The sequence below is a fragment of the Phacochoerus africanus genome, chromosome 1 (assembly GCF_016906955.1).
Source record: "Phacochoerus africanus isolate WHEZ1 chromosome 1, ROS_Pafr_v1, whole genome shotgun sequence".
Lineage (NCBI taxonomy): Eukaryota > Metazoa > Chordata > Mammalia > Artiodactyla > Suidae > Phacochoerus > Phacochoerus africanus.
The window spans coordinates 270248102-270260394 of record NC_062544.1 but is presented as its reverse complement, the minus strand read 5'-3'; the positions used below and the strand labels follow the sequence as shown (position 1 = coordinate 270260394).

General features: G+C 38.3%; 1 pseudogene; it reads right to left on the bottom strand.

The window, feature by feature from the left end:
* Positions 1–11032: 11032 nt before the first annotated feature.
* On the bottom strand, positions 11033–11804 carry LOC125111387 (ferritin heavy chain-like; annotated as a pseudogene).
* Positions 11805–12293: the final 489 nt, after the last annotated feature.

Below are 12293 nucleotides of genomic sequence, written 5' to 3'. Positions count from 1 at the left end.
AGATCAGTGTGGCAGAAATTCCTGGTTTTCACATGGGTCTAGAGAAGGAAGCAGGGAATGCTCACACATGGGCCAACTCTCCAGACTCTCCAAAAAATCCCCCAGGAAGGCAAAGGAATCCCAAAGAAGGTCAGTGTTTGGAATGCTTGCAAATGATTTGGAGGTATGGGTAGAATTCAAGACTCCAGTGGATGCCCACCTCCAAGATGTAATGGAGGAGATGCCCGGAGAGAAGCTTCTCAATGCCTGGACAGCAGCAGGAGAGAAAACACAGGTCACAGCATAACCAGAGCAGCTGGCTATATAGCAGAAGACACAAAGCAGATGCACAGCTAGACAAGAAAGTCTAAGGACAGAAAATTCACTCATAAATATGAGACACTCCCTTCATTTTCATGGGGACATGTGAACTGTCTTCTCACTTGGGACATAGGATGGGGAACAGAGAAACAGACCTGAAAGGGTGTTTGAATTTTTCTTGCCCCCAGTGACCATGGAAGGTTGCCAGGAACTCTTCATCAATTATGGAAACTCATGAAACCATTATATTTTATAACATATGAATTGATTGAGGTGCATAGTTGACCCTACTGCAGATTAGAACTGGATTTATATTTATGAAACCAAGATAAAGTGTAATATTTGAAATTTAATTGTGCACCAAAATGATCTGTGGAGGTTGAGCTACGGTAAATAAGGAAAGATTCATGTTTCTTGGAAAATCACGGACTATTGTGAGTATACAGAAGACTTCGAGCAATTCATTCAACAGTGCAGTGGGGATTGAGCAGTGTCATTACAGATAGTGCAATCCAAAACCACACTGTACAAACAATAAATGAGAACAAGGGAGAGAAACCCATGTGGTCAACATCCTACATAGTTAACAGCAGAGGCAGGACTAGAATCCAATCTAGTTCACTGTTTATTACAAAAATTAACCAACCCCCTAAAACTCTCTTTTATGTACATGCAACCTAGATTTGCAATTGGGTCATAAAAGCGGAAGAGAATGCCTGAATATTAAGTCTCTACTCACTACGCATCAGCTGAAAAGGTGATGCAGAAGATAAGTGGAATACTTCAATAACCTACTTCTGCAGGATTCATGTATTATGTATGAGCAAGAAGGATATATAATTGCCATTATAACCTTCAAGAGGAGATTAGAGGGTAAAGAAAATTTTTCATTAAGAACCTGTGATGTACAAATAACACATGCATCAGAAGTATAGATAATTATCATGACAATAGAAAATATTTCACTGTGGGTCTAAAGGCAGGGTTACACTAAAGTCATGGGTTTTATGTGAAGATTGAATCATATTCAGGTGAAGCAAAAATCCTAGACTAAGCCTACAACTTTAAAAATGGACACGTGTATAAACTCTCATTCAGGAAGACTTTCTTTTCAAACACAGAGATGTCCTAGATTCCAGCCTATCTCTTATGTTCTGGAAAAGGGCAACATTACTACCTACCTCCCATTCATCCAATTCCCTCTTTTCCCATCTCACTTTCTCATCCCGTTTCTAAATAGCCTGTTTTTACTCCTCTCAACTGTCTCTAGTGGGTGCTCTGGTTTGGCTCCCGGATCCCGTTGTGGACTGACATGCTGCTTCTGCAATACTGAAGTTCTCCTTCCTAACGGCCTCTGTGTGGTTACCCTACATGGAAGGGAGCTGTGTTGATCAAAGTCACAACCGTTTCCTGGGGCCTCCTGGCATCTGATGACTGGTAGACTTAAAAGTATGGAGGCCTGAACCCCTTAGTCCCATTTGGGCCAACTTTAAAAGGCCATCCAGCTCCAGCTACATGCTGGAGACCAGAGTGTGGTTGCAATGGAAGCTCGCTTCTCTCTCTGCCCCATTCTGTCCTTCTCTCTCCCACAAGGCTGATTCCAAGGGCATCCCCACGGAAGCTTTCTGAACAATAAAGCCAGCCTCAGAGCCAGCTTCCTGGGTACCTATCCATAACACCCCTACTCGCCCTGAAATCCCACTCTTCATGAAGATAGAAAGATGAAAACTCTCCAAAACAGCTATTAAGGGGTTGTTTTGCTCCCTCATACCTACAAAAACTCATATAAAAGCTGCCTATAAATAATGAACACAAAATCAAATATATTACCTAAATTTAGCACTTTTTTTATTGTGGTGAAAAACACATAGCATGAAATTTACCATACTGACAAGGTTTTAAGAAAAGAGCAGGGTACGGTAAATTCTTTGAACATTGTTACAGAGAGATCTCTGGAACTTTTTCATCTAACTTTTTATTATCTAACACAAGTTCTTATGCCCCAAGCACAGTGAGGCCAAATAATATTAAAATGTGGAGTCTGGAGCAGAGAGAGGGTTACGCAAGGCCTTGCAAGGAGACAGGTGACTTGTGCCCCTGCCCCTCAAAAAAAATGGGACTCCTCGAAGGGTTTTCAGCAAAGCCCTTTTAATGTCAAGAGGAGGGATAGCTATGGTTAGTCATTGCAAACTTCTTGGAGTAGGACTCCTTTGTTCTTGCTCCTGTCCACAGCGGGTCAGGCCATGATGCTCGTGTAAACCTCCAACAAGACAAATGTTATCCTCTGTTCTGTAACTTTTATCTCTATGTGAATGCACTCAAAGGTCAGAGCCTTGAGAATAGGCTATCTTGTATATTTTAGGCTATAGGCAACATTCTTTTTATAAGGTGCAGGGCCAGCATGATTAAGCACAGGCAACAGAACACAATGTTAAAAGCCAAAGAAAAAGATTGAATGTGGAGTCAGATTTGTTCTTCCCTATTACAGAATGACTCATTGGACAGCAACTTCCCATTTTCCATTCCCCTCTATAGCTCTTGGCAACCACCATCCTACGCTCTACTTCAATGGCTTAACTACTTTAGAGATCTCATATAAGTGGAACCACATAGTATTTATCTTTATGGGACTGGTTTATCTCACCTAGCATAATGTCCTCCTGTGGCAACTATGTTGCACAAATGCTAAGATTTTCTCTTTTTTGGTGGCCAAATAATATTCTGTTGTATATGTGTACATTTTGTTTATCCATTCCTCCTTGAATGGACATTTAGGCTGTTTCTGCTTCTTGGCTATTGTGAATAGTGATGCAATAAATGGGGAAGTGCAAATATCTCTTCGATATCCTACTTTCACCTTTGGAAAAGTGCCCAGAAATGTATTTTATTGTCTCATTCACAGATTAACCTTATACACATGCCTTAACATGCTTATCGATGAACTGGAAAATATGTAAATATGTTCATTTATATTATGTCCCTTATGCCATGATCTTTGCACATTATGCTATTACATATCTTGGGAAATTGGGGTAGGGGATATGTTTATATACAGGGCTAATTTTATCTTGCCTGAGATCAAGAGATAAACTATATCAACATTTCACAACCTGTGATTTGTAAATGACCAGCAGTATGACAGAGCCTTCCAAGAAGTTCGTGACAATTGTTTCCATTTCTCTATTTTTGATCAATTCATTAAAAAAAAAATGTGGTTTCCCTCTACAGTGGACCACAGAGTGAACTGAGAGACATCAGGGAAGTGGTATGTTATGCCTCTGAGTGTCGCTCAATTTATGACTCAATTGGACCTGAAGGGATACCATCGTAGTTTGGAGGGGTGGGAAGGTTGAATTTCATTTTTATTACTTTTAATTTTGGTTATATCCTATATAATGCATACTCATATTAGACCTTTCATGAAAACAAGGAACCATAAGAAACAACAATATTTAATTGAAGACAATTAAAGGCATACAAAGGATGGAAATCTAAAACTTCACTGCAGGATGATCTTTACTAGATCAAAAGTCTTAATTAACATTTTAAAATGTCTCTTCAAGTTTAAAAATCCATGTTAAAAAGACAAAGCACAGTAATGGAATATCTCTAACTCGACTCTTGCCTTTTTGGAAATAATGATTACTTAAACTCACAGAGCATATTGACATTTATTTCCTGATTGAAATAACTTTAAGTGGCCTCTCCTATTTATTTGTTCAACTAAAAAAAAAAAAAAAAAACCACACAAAAAAAATTACAAATAGCAAGATTTCCCAACAGCAGAAAATAAAAGCTGCTTGTATATGTTTTCAATACCATAGTACATAATATTCCACATATATTTGGTTTCAAATATAATGACTTCTTATTTATTATTTATTTTCAAAGCACATTTTTCCTGTATAATTAATTTAAAATTAATGTGAATGTCACCATTAAAAAAAAGCTAAAACTTGTCTTATAGATCTTAAGAATCATCATAAAAGTGTACTAAAATTTAACCTGTTACACAAGAGTGTCTCTGGAGACACTGCTTTCTGGCCTATCTCAGCAGAGAGAATGCATTTAGATGAAGCACCACGGCGACATCCAAGAGAAATTGGAAGGCAATTTAAATTTTTACCGCTGCTTCTCAAAAACATTAAAGAGGGATTATATTTTTAACTCTGAGCAAAATGTGTTAAAAATTTCTTTATCTGAGACTCTCTTTCAATATCTATCACAATGTGTCGAGGCAGTTTCTCCCCATCTCCCTTCTATTTCCAACCCACACTCCCTAATTCTTTCTTCCTAAATCTTTGCAGTTGCTTCTGTTGTCCCAATTCGGTTATAGATTTAAAATAAAAATAAAATAAAAAGGCAACTCTGAAGACTGCTCAAGCAATAAAGGAGTTTTTCTCTTAATGTGGCAGTGGGAAAAAGTCTGTGGATATTCATAGTCAATGTTCTTTTTTCCTTGGTTCGCTAAACAATTATTTATTCCAATATCCTTTAAAATGATGTGTAATTTATATTACATGTACAGTGTGATGAATCTTGACAAACATGTGCACTTGTGTAACCAACACCCTATGTTTAAACTACATGGAACATGTCCATTAGCCCAGAAAGTTACATTGCACCCTTATTAACCAACTGGTTCCCTACAATTAATAGCACCATCCAGTGTGATGATTTCTATTATTATTTCATGATTTATTCATATTTTTCAATAGCTGTACTTAATCTCTCTTTATTGCATGTTTTTATCCATTCCCTTGTTGAGGTATATTTGGTTTTTCCAACTGTTGACTCTATTGCTATTCTGTGTTTAATAATATATAGATCTAATATGCTTTTACTTAAGACCAATTTGTTAATTTCTTATCCATCATAACAGCCAAAATTGAAGTCTAACAGTAACGCATTTAGAGGAGACTATGGAGCAGCCAGAATTCATATATTCTGATAGATGGAATGTAAATTATTATAATCACTTGGGAGAGCAATTTGGCAATATTTAAGAAAGTTGTAAAGATGCAGTCTCCATTATCCATTAATTCTACGCCAACATACATATTTTAAAGAAACTCTCAGATAAGTGCAGAAGGAGACATCACATTGACAAAAGTGTTCACAACATCATTTTTTATAAAACTAAAAAGTGAAAACAGCATAAATGTGTTGTCAGTAGAAGAATGGATACATTGTGATATATCCTTAAATTGAACACTCTTTGGCAGTGAAAATAACTAAATATGGCCTTCTTGTATCAACGTGGATAATTCTCACAAATATAATATTGAGCATAAAGAATGTTATGATACTTTTAAAAAGATTTAAAATAAAATAGCACATAGCAGAAAATCTATCAAGAAATATGTAAAAGTGATAATCACCATATAGAGAATAAGATTTACTGCTGCAGAAACTAAAGAGAGATGAGAGACAGGAAGCTTCAACTACTTTTCTTTAAGCTGGCCTGTGGATACTCAAGTGGTCACTGTAATATTGCTGGTGTCTTATGTCTGAAATCTTTAACAATAATAACAAATTTTCTTTCAGGATACTAAAATGATGATTCAACAAGAGATTGAAAGAGTCAACAAATAAATGTTTCAACAAATTCCTAAGAGGGTCTCTCAGAAAGTATATTAAAATAAAAAGGGTTTAGGTGAGAATGTTTGGGAAACACGGAAGGGGCTGACCTTCCAGATTATTGATTCTCCAAATCACCATTGCAAGCAGTTAGACATGATTTGTGAAGGATTGAATAACTACTGAACAGGACCTGGAATCTTCTAAGGACTAGAAGGGTTGCTTGAAAAGGTATTTTCAGATGGATCCTTTTTAATATTTGTGCTAAAACATAACATATAAATAGATCAGAATGGAGTTCTCCCGCAGCACAAGAGATTGAAGATCCGGTGTTGTCCAGGTCGACAATCCCTGGCCTGGGAACTTCCACATGCCATAGGTGTGGCAAACAAATAAGTAAATAAATAAGACTGTATATGAACATATAAATCATTTGGGGATGGGGTATGTTGGTAAATGTTTCACAACCAGCTTAGGGAAAGGAGGATTGAGATTTGTGGTAATGGTGAATTTCAAGAGTTGCAAACACTCCCACCTTAGTTGATACACTGCCCATTTGGCTTTGATGAATACAAAGTTGGGAAGAGATGTGCACATGGGCTGGTACAAATCAGCTCTGGCACTTTGCTGTGGAAGACAAGTGTCAGAGAAGGCTTCTCCTAAGACAGGAGAGGTTTGATGCAATGGAAGTCAGCCATGACCCAAAAGTGCTACTGGGATTTTCCCAGTGAGCAAATGAGTGCAAAGTCATTCAAAAAATACACAGGAGAAAGAGTAAAAGAGAAGAGTCTTAACAGAAAATGTTAACAGTAATTCCTCTGTGGACCTAAAAGTACAAATTCACAAACGTTCCTGCATTTCAGAGGCTAAGTCTTATCCCTTTGAAAAGCAGATCTATGTCCAATAAAATGCTCTGAGGTCTTGAATACTCTGAGTGGTAGTGCATTGTTGTTATCACCATGAAATGATGATGTCCCTGATAGAAAAAAGTCAGCAAATATAGGAAAATCATCTCCCCTGATAACAAAAGATACAGACACGTACAAACTTGGTTTCATACGGAGATTACATGGAGTTAGTTTCTCAATTCCCAAAACCATTGCGGAAAAAGGTCGGATACACAGCTGTGTGTAAGTCCAACCTCAAGGAGAGAAAATACAACCAGATGAGAAGAAGCTCCTTGTGAGTTCACTCAGAGGTATATAGGCCCTCTTGCCCATCATCCTCACCAGTGAATTGTGGGAAAGAATCAGACTATAACTGTATGTGCTTAACAGGTGCATGAACCAACAGTAAAGCAACCCCCTCAACACCTTTCTAAATGTTTCCTGAGAAGCAAAGGTCAATTTTCCAGGCTATTCCCTAAGCCCACCCAGATTTCAGGCCTCCTTGAGGTCCACTCCTGGAAGCAGATTAAGGAGTTTTTGGTGGTAAAATTAAAAATGTCAAAAAGACAAAAAAAAAATTAAAAAAAAAATGTCAAATAATTGGGAAATTCTGTGCTTAAATCCCAATTTTTGTTTTGTGAATCTACACCTTCAGCTCAGCACCCCCAGACACCTACAGTCATTACATGATTCAATATGCAATTTTTTTTCTTTAACCCTAGATCAAAACTAGAAAGATGATCTAATCTATAAAGTTTCTTTTTTTAAGGTAAAACAGGATGGAAGCCTACAACGTGATTTTGCTAGGGGGACTTAAGAATATTACTGTGCCAGCTTCATGTTAAAGATTTAACATCAGATAAAATTCCTACCATTTTCATTTGGGAATGTTCTGCGGGCCTGGCTTATGGTAAATATTGCTGCATATACAGCTTGAAAAACACTTCCATTATTTCCAGAGGGCCATAAAAATAAATTTTGCTGTTCTCACTGTTTAATAATAGATTTTTAATTACTGCTTATTTTTTCCTTGGGAATTTGGAAGTTTGTTTCATTTTCTATCTACTTTATGAAGAAATAATATATTTGAGAATTCATTTTTTCAAGGATTTGCGAAAACCTTCAAGAACTTGTTACTTATGTTTGTTCCAGGAACTCTCCCAGCTATGAAGGCTTTAGGGCATGTTTACCCCGAATAGTAATTTAAAAGAGATCTACTTTAGTAATTTTTCTCTGAGATCTCACACCATAGACTATTAGGTTATTTTCTTAACCTGTCTTTATGCCCTCAAATGAAATGCACTTAAATTTTTTTTTCATAAATTTGAACTGATGCCTAAACATTTTGGAGAAAAGGTTTTTTCCCCTCAACTTTTGGAATATAAAAACTACTTTGGGAGTAGCCATTGTGGCACAGTGTTAATGAACCCAACTAGTATCCATGAGGATGTGGTTCAATCCCTGGCCCTGCTCAGTGGGTCAAGGATCCCATTGCTGTGGCGATGGTGTAGGCCTGCAGCCGCAGCTCTGATTTGACCCCTAGCCTGGGAACCTCCATATCCCAAGACCCTAAAAAGCAAAATCAAACAAACAAAAAACTACTTTGAAATGTCACCAAGACTAATCAACTGAAAAGTAGCCCCATTGTAAAAAAAAAAAAAATACTGACTTTTTAGAAAAAAAAATGTGCTCCTTTATGTGATTCTTTGTTTTTAAGTTACTCAGTTGTTTATCTATAATGGGAAGTTTTTGAATCTCAGAGAAGAGTAGGATGTTTGAATTGACCCAAATTAATCAGATTAGATGGAAAAGATCTTCTACCTCAAAGCAGTTGGATCACCTTACATCTTCAATTGAGATCTTTTTATTCCTTGGTAGTCTGAAGAGGGTTTTGTTTTTTGTTTTTTTGTTTTTGGTCTTTCAGACTCCCATTTAAAAGAAATGTTATTTCTTTGTATCCTTCTGTATTGCTTTTCTTGATGCAAAGAGAACACACTGTTTTTGAAATAGGAAAACATACCTGTATACAATGAACCTGTATAAGCTGATTCTTTAAGCTGTCATCAACTAATATCTTGATAGAGATGAACTGACAGCTTGTTGAGAACTTCATAGGTACCTTTGAAAGCACAAGTGAGGTAGCAATAAAGGAGGAAGATTGCAGAGAGAAAGGCGAAGAGCAAAGACATTTTTTCCTCATTCAAAACACTGTTTCAGGGACATCTGTTTCGGATACATTTTCCCTGCTCCCTTCAGGAATCTAACAAAATGACAGTAAAGAGATTAAGAAAAAAAAATTGACCATCATAATCCCATAAGGATAAAGAGAGCAGTAGAAGAGACAAGAGCAGACAGGCCAAAAAAATTGGAAACAGGAAAACAGATAGATGAGCAATAAAAGGTTTAGCTGGTTAGAGAAAGCTGAAAGCCACCTGCCTTCTCAGAAAGCAAATCTATGGGCTCTACAAAACAAAAAGGCTGGTTCAATATCTTGTAATAATCTATAATGGAAAAGAACCTGAAAACATACATATATATCTGAATCATTTTGTTGTACACATGAAACTAACACAACATTGTAAATCAACTATACTTCAATTAAAAAAAAAAGAGGCTGAGAAAATGAATGTGGTTTGGAAAAAGAGGGCTCAGAACAAAAGGGGTGATTAAGATTCCTTATAAGAAGCTGTTCATTTCTATAAGAGAAATGCAAACCAAAACTACCATGAGATACCACCTCACACCAGTCAGAATGGCCATCATTAATAAGTCCACAAATAACAAGTGCTGGAGGGGCTGTGGAGAAAAGGGAACCCTCCTGCACTGTTGGTGGGAATGTAAACTGGTACAGCCACTATGGAGAACAGTTTGGAGATACCTTAGAAATCTATCCAAAGAACTTCCATATGACCCCACAATCCCACTCTTGGGCATCTATCCAGACAAAACTCTACCTAAAAGAGACACATGCACCCGCATGTTCATTGCAGCACTATTCACAATAGCCAGGACATGGAAACAACCCAAATGTCCATCGACAGATGATTGGATTCGGAAGATGTGGTATATATACACAATGGAATACTACTCAGCCATAAAAAAGAATGACATAATGCCATTTGCAGCAACATGGATGGAACTAGAGAATCTCATACTGAGTGAAATGAGCCAGAAAGACAGACAAATACCATACTATATCACTTATAACTGGAATCTAATATCCAGCACAAATGAACATCTCCACAGAAAAGAAAATCATGGACTTGGAAAATGGACTTGTGGCTGCCCGATGGGAGAGGGAGGGAGTGGGAGAGATCAGGAGCTTGGAGTTATCAGACACAATTTAGAAGAGATTTACAAGGAGATCCTGCTGAGTAGCATTGAGAACTGTCTAGATACACATATTGCAACAGAACAAACGGCGGGGAAAAAAATGTATACATGTAAGGATAACTTGATCCCCTCACTTACAGTGGGAAAAAATAAATAAGAAAACAAAGGAAGAAGCTGTTCAATAATAGATCCTTCTCCTACCCTATGCTCCAGAATTGAGCACACTTTTGAGAAGAGGAATGAATGGGTTGAGAATAGTGGGGGCCATATTCTTGTAATAGGGAGGAACAAATCTGATTCCATATTGCATGTTTCTTTTACTTTAGTCTTTATATTCTGTTGCTTTTGCTACAAGATAAGAATGTTGTCTCATGGCTTGAAATATAGAGAATAACCCATTCTTAAGTCTCTAACCTTTAAAGGTATAGTACTTTTTCATTCATATAGAGCTAAAAAGTTAGAGAACAGAGAATAACCTCTGTCTTGTTGGAGGTTTACAGGAACATCATGGCCTGGCCTGGGTGGACAGCTGTAAGAACAAAGGACTCCAGTAGCAAGAAGTTTGCGACAACCAATCCCACCCCTCCTCTTTTATAAAAGAAGCCTGAATTCTAACTCAGAGGAGATTGTTTTCTGGGATACTAGTCTACCGTCTTATGTTCTGCTGAGTTTCTAAATAGAATCACTATTCCTTGCCCCAGCAACTTGTTTCTTGATTTACTGGCCTGTTGTGCAAAGAGCAGTATGAGTTTGGGCTCGGTACTATTCTTTTTTTTTTTTTTTTTTTTGGTACCAAATGACTTTATTTGAAAGAATGGTACTAAGGAAAGAACTGAAGTAGCTGTTTTGGTAGGACTTATAGAAAGGGTGAAGGTAGCCCAAACATGCAAGCACTGCTTTGGTGACCAGGGAGGTCACCCGGTGGCTCCGGGAGGCCAGCTTAGGGCTTAGCTCTCACTGCTCCCCAGGGTGTGCTTGTCAAAGAGATATTCCACCAGGCCGTACATTGGGGGCCCCCATCCTGTTCAGGTTGGTAAAGTGGTCACCCAATTCTTTGATGGATTTCACCTGCTCATCCAGATAATGCATCTCAATGAAGTCACACAAGTGGGGTCATCTTTGTCAGTGGCCAGTTCATGCAGTTCCATCAGTGACTGATTCATGTTTTTTTGTTTTTTGTTTTTTTTTTCCAAGTGCAGTGCATATTCCATTGCAGTCAGCCCATTCTCCCAGTCATCCCGCTCTCGTTTCCTGATATCCTGAAGGAAGATTCTGCCACCTCCTTGGTTCTGCAGCTTCATCAGTTTCTCAGCAGGTTCCTCTCCTCAGGAGACTGGTGAAGAAAGAATCTGGCAAAGTTCTTCAAAGCCACATCATCGCGGTCAAAATAGTATGACATGGACAGGAAGACGTAGGATGCATAGAGCTCCAGGTTGATCTGGCGGTCGACGGCCGCCTCTGGGTCCTGGTGGTAGTTCTGGCGCACCTGCGAGGGGCACGAGGTCGTGGCTGGGGAGACGTGGTGGCGGCGGCGGCGGTGGCCTCGGGTGGGTCCAAGGGCACTGTGAGGAGGTGATGAGGGTTGGTTCCGAGCGGCCGGCTGGGGCGGGTGACAGCGCCGGGTTCAGTCCAAGCACGGTTGAAGCAGGAAACCGCAGCGATTCTCCGCCAAGACTGTCTTGGACGCCCAAGCATTCTTATCATACTCTATCCCCAAGTATGGACAGGAGAGAAGGAGGGGAGGAAGGAGGGACATTTTACTTCCTTTTACACCACACGATGGTGTAATAATGAAGTACTAAGCTCTGCACTTAGATTTAAACAGACATCTGCACTTAGGTTTAAACAATTTAGAGATGACTTTTCTTACTATAGTCTTGGGAAGCTGACATGTAACTCAAACGAGCTAATGATTAAAAAATATTTCTGTTTAGCTTTGAACTACATTATGAGCTTGCAGCTAAGTTTTTTACATATTTTCTTAATTATGTTTTGCTTTGTGCAATATTAAAATTGGTTTTAATTTCCTATTCACTTGCTAAGTGGGGAGATACAGCAGGAAAGTGGAGTGGTTGCTTTAAAATGTAGCAGCCGCAGAAATGGATACCTGGTAAACACATTCCTTCATAAAATGTCAATTCAGTTAAATGTATACTGGATCTCTAAGACCAGCTAATAACATTCCAGCTATCT